This window comes from Rutidosis leptorrhynchoides, chromosome 1, assembly GCF_046630445.1.
Source record: "Rutidosis leptorrhynchoides isolate AG116_Rl617_1_P2 chromosome 1, CSIRO_AGI_Rlap_v1, whole genome shotgun sequence".
NCBI classification, from domain to species: domain Eukaryota; kingdom Viridiplantae; phylum Streptophyta; class Magnoliopsida; order Asterales; family Asteraceae; genus Rutidosis; species Rutidosis leptorrhynchoides.
Genome location: NC_092333.1, coordinates 630,241,970 through 630,249,640, shown reverse-complemented (window position 1 = coordinate 630,249,640; position 7,671 = coordinate 630,241,970).

The following is a 7,671-nucleotide window of genomic DNA, read 5'->3' as shown; positions in this document are numbered from 1 at the left end:
AATAGACACAAGTACGTGAAACTACATTCTATGGTTGAATTATCGAAATCGAATATGCCCCTTTTTATTAAGTCTGGTAATCTAAGAATTAGGGAACAGACACCCTAATTGACGCGAATCCTAAAGATAGATCTATCGGGCCCAACAAGCCCCATCCAAAGTACCTGATGCTTTAGTACTTCGAAATTTATATCATATCCGAAGGGTGTCCCGGAATGATGGGGATATTCTTATATATATGCATCTTGTTAATGTCGGTTACCAGGTGTTCACCATATGAATGATTTTTATCTCTATGTATGGGATGTGTATTGAAATATGAAATCTTGTGATCTATTATTATGATTTGATATATATAGGTTAAACCTATAACTCACCAACATTTTTGTTGACGTTTTAAGCATGTTTATTCTCAGGTGAATATTAAGAGCTTCCGCTGTTGCATACTAAAATAAGGACAAGATTTGGAGTCCATGTTTGTATGATATTGTGTAAAAACTGCATTCAAGAAACTGATTTCGATGTAACATATTTGTATTGTAAACCATTATGTAATGGTCGTGTGTAAACAGGATATTTTAGATTATCATTATTTGATAATCTACGTAAAGCTTTTTTAAACCTTTATTTATGAAATAAAGGTTATGGTTTGTTTTAAAAATGAATGCAGTCTTTGAAAAACGTCTCATATAGAGGTCAAAACCTCGCAACGAAATCAATTAATATGGAACGTTTTTAATCAATAAGAATGGGACATTTCAGTTGGTATCAGAGCGTTGGTCTTAGAGAACCAGAATTTTGCATTAGTGTGTCTTATCGAGTTTGTTAGGATGCATTAGTGAGTCTGGACTTCGACCGTGTTTACTTGAAAAATGATTGCTTAACAAATTTTGTTGGAAACTATATATTTTTAACATGTGAATATTATGTGATATATTAATCTCTTAACGCGTTTGATATTATGTGATAGATGTCTACCTCTAGAACAAGTCCCATTGACTCACCTAATAATAATGAAGAGTCAAATGTAAATTGGAATGATTCGTGGACTGATTCACAAGTTCCCGAAGAGGAACCGGAAGAAGAGTCGGAACCGGAAGAAGAATCGGAACCGGAAGAAGAATCGGAACCGGATGAAGAAATAGAACCGGTGGGGGAAATAATAAAACGGTTAAGTAAAAGAAAATCCTCAACCAACCGACCAAGGTTAATTATGGTCAATGGTGTTTCTGCCAAGGAAGCAAAATATTGGGAGGATTACCAATTCTCCGATGAATCGGATTCCGACGAGAATTCCGATGATGTTATAGAAATTACCCCAACATAATTTAAAAAGGCAAAAGAAAATAATAAGGGAAAGGGCATAAAAATAGAGAAATCTAATTCCAACCCCGATGAACTTTATATGTATCGTCAACCCCCGAAGTTCTTAAGTTGTAACAATGACCCGGGAACCTCTAAACCACCAGGTTTTTCTAAACCAATGTGGACAACGACGGCTCGTATTAGGGGAACATCATATATCCCTAGTAACTTGGCAAAACGAACCAAAACCGAAGAAGAAGAAACGAGCGAGTCGGAATAAGATAGTTGTATTCGTGTGGTGTAATATATGTAATATAGTGTTCTTATGCTTTATGATATATGTAAAAATTGCTTGTATTAATAAGTATTTTTTTATGAATCTAACTCTTGTCTATTTTACAGTTTAAAAACACAAAATTGATAGACAACCCAATATTTTAAGAGACCTACCCGGAGACATGATTGATGAAATCTTGTCTAGAGTCGGCCAGAATTCCTCGGCATAACTATTTAAGGCGAGATCAGTTTGTAAGACATTCGAAGAACGTTCCAAGAATGTCTTGGTTTATAAGAGACTTTCGTTTGAAAGATGGGGGATATCACATTGGGAAACCCATAAGTTACGATGTGTTTACTTTGACGCATATATTGCGGGGAACCCAAATGCTATTTTACGCAACGGGTTAAGAAATTATTTTGACTCAATATATCCGAATATTGGACTTCGTGATTTAGAAAAAGCGGCTAACATGCAACATAAAGAAGCATGTTATGCTTACGGATTAGTAATGTTCCCTTCTCACCAAAGTGAGAACAAGAACATCGGGCTACAACTATTAAACAAAACGTTTCCACAAGTGACGGAGTCGGTAATTGGGGTGAGAAATGAGGTTTTTAGATTATTACGGGACTGTTGGACATTACGTAACCCTCGTCCCTTTGACGACGTTACAACACGCTGTCTTATCAACGGCCATAACGGTTATGTTGCACAAGACCAAAGATGGGAAGTAGTCCTAGTAAAACCAGAATGCATGACTTGTTTCTGGACGTATGAATTACGTGTCTTTATTGCCTTTGCTGAACGACTTGTGTACTAGCTAGAATTATCTTCACAACTATCTTGTATCAAAGTTATTGTGTGCTATATTTCATGCTTTATGTAAAATAAGCGGTATTGTAAGTTTGTAAAATATTGTATAAAAGTTTGAACGCGAAATATTATTATAATCAGTTTTTCATATAGAATTGTAGTAGTTGAATTGTATATTAGCTACTAAGTATGAACTTAACGGGTAGGTACTACCCGAATTTAAACTTATAAAACGCTAATATGAAGAAAAAGCTTTTATAAATGAGTTTATATTATGCTACGAAATACTATTAACTACTCTTAATATTCTGTATGATTAACTTGTTCCATTTGACTATTTTGAAGGAAATGGCACCGACTACTCGACACACCGTGAATATGAATGAAGAGGAATTCCGTACTTTTCTAGCTTCAAACATAGCCGCAGTACAGGCTGCGCTACATACCAACAATAACCTTGGATCTGGCAGTACAGGAAATCGTGTAGGATGCACCTACAAAGAATTCACTGCCTGCAAACCTTTGGAATTTGATGGAACCGAAGGACCGATCGGATTGAAACGGTGGACCGAGAAGGTCGAATCGGTGTTTGCCATAAGTAAGTGTACTGAAGAGGACAAAGTGAAGTACGCTACGCATACCTTCACAGGTTCTGCGTTAACATGGTGGAATACCTATCTAGAGCAAGTGGGACAAGATGATGCTTACGCACTACCGTGGTCAGCATTCAAGCACTTGATGAACGAGAAGTACCGTCCCAGAACCGAGGTCAATAAGCTCAAGACAGAACTTAGAGGGTTACGAACCCAAGGATTTGATATTACCACGTACGAAAGACGATTCACAGAATTGTGCGTATTGTGTCCGGGAGCATTCGAAGATGAGGAAGAGAAGATCGACGCGTTTGTGAAAGGATTACCGGAAAGAATCCAAGAAGATATAAGTTCACACGAGCCCGCCTCCATACAACAGGCATGTAGAATGGCTCACAAACTAGTGAACCAGATTGAAGAAAGAATTAAAGAACAGACTGCTGAAGAGGCCAATGTGAAGCAAGTCAAAAGAAAGTGGGAGGAAAACGGTGATAAGAATCACCAATACAACAACAACAGCAATTACAACAATAATCGCAACAATTATCCCAACAATCGCAACATCAATCGCAACTACAACAAACGGCCCAACAACAACAACAACAACAACAACAACAACAACAACAGCAACTACAACAATCATCCCAACAACAATAATAACCGCAACAACAACAACAACAACAATCAGAAGCAGCTATGCCAAAGGTGTGAAAAGTCTCACTCGGGGTTCTGCACCAAATTTTGCAACAAGTGTAAAAGAAATGGTCATAGCGCGGCGAAGTGTGAGGTCTACGGACCAGGGGTTAATAGAACGAAAGGAACAAATGGTGTCGGAACGAGTAATGGCGGAGCAAGTAGTGTCGGAGCAAGTTATGCCAATGTAGTTTGTTATAAATGTGGAAAACCGGGCCACATTATTAGAAATTGCCCGAACCAGGAGAACACGAATGGACAAGGCCGCGGAAGAGTTTTCAATATTAATGCGTCAGAGGCACAGGAAGACCCGGAGCTTGTTACGGGTACGTTTCTTATTGACAATAAATCTGCTTACGTTTTATTTGATTCGGGTGCGGATAGAAGCTATATGAGTAGAGATTTTTGTGCTAAATTAAGTTGTCCATTGACGCCTTTGGATAGTAAATTTTTACTCGAATTAGCAAATGGTAAATTAATTTCAGCAGATAATATATGTCGGAATCGAGAAATTAAACTGGTTAGCGAAACATTTAAGATTGATTTGATACCAGTAGAGTTAGGGAGTTTTGATGTGATAATCGGTATGGACTGGTTGAAAGAAGTGAAAGCAGAGATCGTTTGTTACAAAAATGCAATTCGCATTATACGAGAAAAAGGAAAACCCTTAATGGTGTACGGAGAAAAGGGCAACACGAAGCTACATCTTATTAGTAATTTGAAGGCATAAAAACTAATAAGAAAAGGTTGCTATGCTGTTCTAGCACACGTCGAGAAAGTACAAACTGAAGAAAAGAGCATCAATGATGTTCCCATTGCAAAAGAATTTCCCGATGTATTTCCGAAAGAATTACCGGGATTACCCCCACATCGATCCGTTGAATTTCAAATAGATCTTGTACCAGGAGCTGCACCAATAGCTCGTGCTCCTTACAGACTCGCACCCAGCGAGATGAAAGAACTGCAAAGCCAATTACAAGAACTTTTAGAGCATGGTTTCATTCGACCAAGCACATCACCGTGGGGAGCTCCTGTTTTGTTTGTCAAGAAGAAAGATGGTACATTCAGGTTGTGTATCGACTACCGAGAGTTGAACAAACTTACCATCAAGAACCGCTACCCACTACCGAGAATCGACGACTTATTTGATCAACTACAAGGCTCGTCTGTTTATTCAAAGATTGACTTACGTTCCGGGTATCATCAAATGCGGGTGAAAGAAGATGATATTCCAAAGACTGCTTTCAGAACACGTTACGGTCATTACGAGTTTATGGTCATGCCGTTTGGTTTAACTAATGCACCAGCTGTGTTCATGGACCTTATGAACCGAGTGTGTGGACCATACCTTGACAAGTTTGTCATTGTTTTCATTGATGACATACTTATTTACTCAAAGAATGACCAAGAACACGGTGAACATTTGAGAAAGGTGTTAGAAGTATTGAGGAAGGAAGAATTGTACGCTAAGTTTTCAAAGTGTGCATTTTGGTTGGAAGAAGTTCAATTCCTCGGTCACATAGTGAACAAAGAAGGTATTAAGGTGGATCCGGCAAAGATAGAAACTGTTGAAAAGTGGGAAACCCCGAAAACTCCGAAACACATACGCCAGTTTTTAGGACTAGCTGGTTACTACAGAAGGTTCATCCAAGACTTTTCCAGAATAGCAAAACCCTTGACTGCATTAACGCATAAAGGGAAGAAATTTGAATGGAATGATGAACAAGAGAAAGCGTTTCAGTTATTGAAGAAAAAGCTAACTACGGCACCTATATTGTCATTGCCTGAAGGGAATGATGATTTTGTGATTAATTGTGACGCATCAAAGCAAGGTCTCGGTTGTGTATTAATGCAACGAACGAAGGTGATTGCTTATGCGTCTAGACAATTAAAGATTCACGAACAAAATTATACGACGCATGATTTGGAATTAGGCGCGGTTGTTTTTGCATTAAAGACTTGGAGGCACTACTTATATGGGGTCAAAAGTATTATATATACCGACCACAAAAGTCTTCAACACATATTTAATCATAAACAACTGAATATGAGGCAGCGTAGGTGGATTGAATTATTGAATGATTACGACTTTGAGATTTGTTACCACCCGGGGAAGGCAAATGTGGTAGCCGATGCCTTGAGCAGGAAGGACAGAGAACCCATTCGAGTAAAATCTATGAATATAATGATTCATAATAACCTTACTACTCAAATAAAGGAGGCACAACAATGAGTTTTAAAAGAGGGAAATTTAAAGGATGAAATACCCAAAGGATCGGAGAAACATCTTAATATTCGGGAAGACGGAACCCGGTATAGGGCTGAAAGGATTTGGGTACCAAAATTTGGAAATATGAGAGAAATGGTACTTAGAGAAGCTCATAAAACCAGATACTCAATACATCCTGGAACGGGGAAGATGTACAAGGATCTCAGGAAATATTTTTGGTGGCCGGGTATGAAAGCCGATGTTGCTAAATACGTAGGAGAATGTTTGTCGTGTTCTAAGGTCAAAGCTGAACATCAGAAACCATCAGGTCTACTTCAACAACCCGAAATCCCGGAATGGAAATGGGAAAACATTACCATGGATTTCATCACTAAATTGCCAAGGACTGCAAGTGGTTTTGATACTATTTGGGTAATAGTTGATCGTCTCACCAAATCAGCACACTTCCTGCCAATAAGAGAAGATGACAAGATGAAGAAGTTAGCACGACTGTATTTGAAGGAAGTCATCTCCAGACATGGAATACCAATCTCTATTATCTCTGATAGGGATGGCAGATTTATTTCAAGATTCTGGCAGACATTACAACAAGCATTAGGAACTCGTCTAGACATGAGTACTGCCTATCATCCACAAACTGATGGGCAGAGCGAAAGGACGATAGAAACACTTGAAGACATGCTACGAGCATGTGTTATTGATTTCGAAAACAGTTGGGATCGACATCTACCATTAGCAGAATTTTCCTACAACAACAGCTACCATTCAAGCATTGAGATGGCGCCGTTTGAAGCACTTTATAGTAGAAAGTGCAGGTCTCCGATTTGTTGGAGTGAAGTGGGGGATAGACAGATTACGGGTCCGGAGATTATACAAGAAACTACCGAGAAGATCATCCAAATTCAACAACGGTTGAAAACCGCCCAAAGTCGACAAAAGAGCTACGCTGACATTAAAAGAAAAGATATAGAATTTGAAATTGGAGAGATGGTCATGCTTAAAGTTGCACCTTGGAAAGGCGTTGTTCGATTTGGTAAACGAGGGAAATTAAATCCAAGGTATATTGGACCATTCAAGATTATTGATCGTGTCGGACCAGTAGCTTACCGACTTGAGTTACCTCAACAACTCGCGGCTGTACATAACACTTTCCACGTCTCGAATTTGAAGAAATGTTTTGCAAAAGAAGATCTCACTATTCCGTTAGATGAAATCCAAATCAACGAAAAACTTCAATTCATCGAAGAACCCGTCGAAATAATGGATCGTGAGGTTAAAAGACTTAAGCAAAACAAGATACCAACTGTTAAGGTTCGATGGAATGCTCGTAGAGGACCCGAGTTCACCTGGGAGCGTGAAGATCAGATGAAGAAGAAATACCCGCATCTATTTCCAGAAGATTTGTCAACACCTTCAACAGCTTAAAATTTCGGGACGAAATTTATTTAATGGGTGGGTACTGTAGTGACCCAAACTTTTCCATGTTTATATACATTAATTGAGATTGATATTTACATGATTAAGTGTTTCCAACATGTTAAGCAATCAAACTTGTTAAGACTTGATTAATTGAAATATGTTTCATATAGACAATTGACCACCCAAGTTGACCGGTGATTCACGAACGTTAAAACTTGTAAAAACTATATGATGACATATATATGGTTATATATATAGTTAACATGATATTATGATAAGTAAACATATCATTAAGTATATTAACAATGAACTACATATGTAAAAACAAGACTACTAAC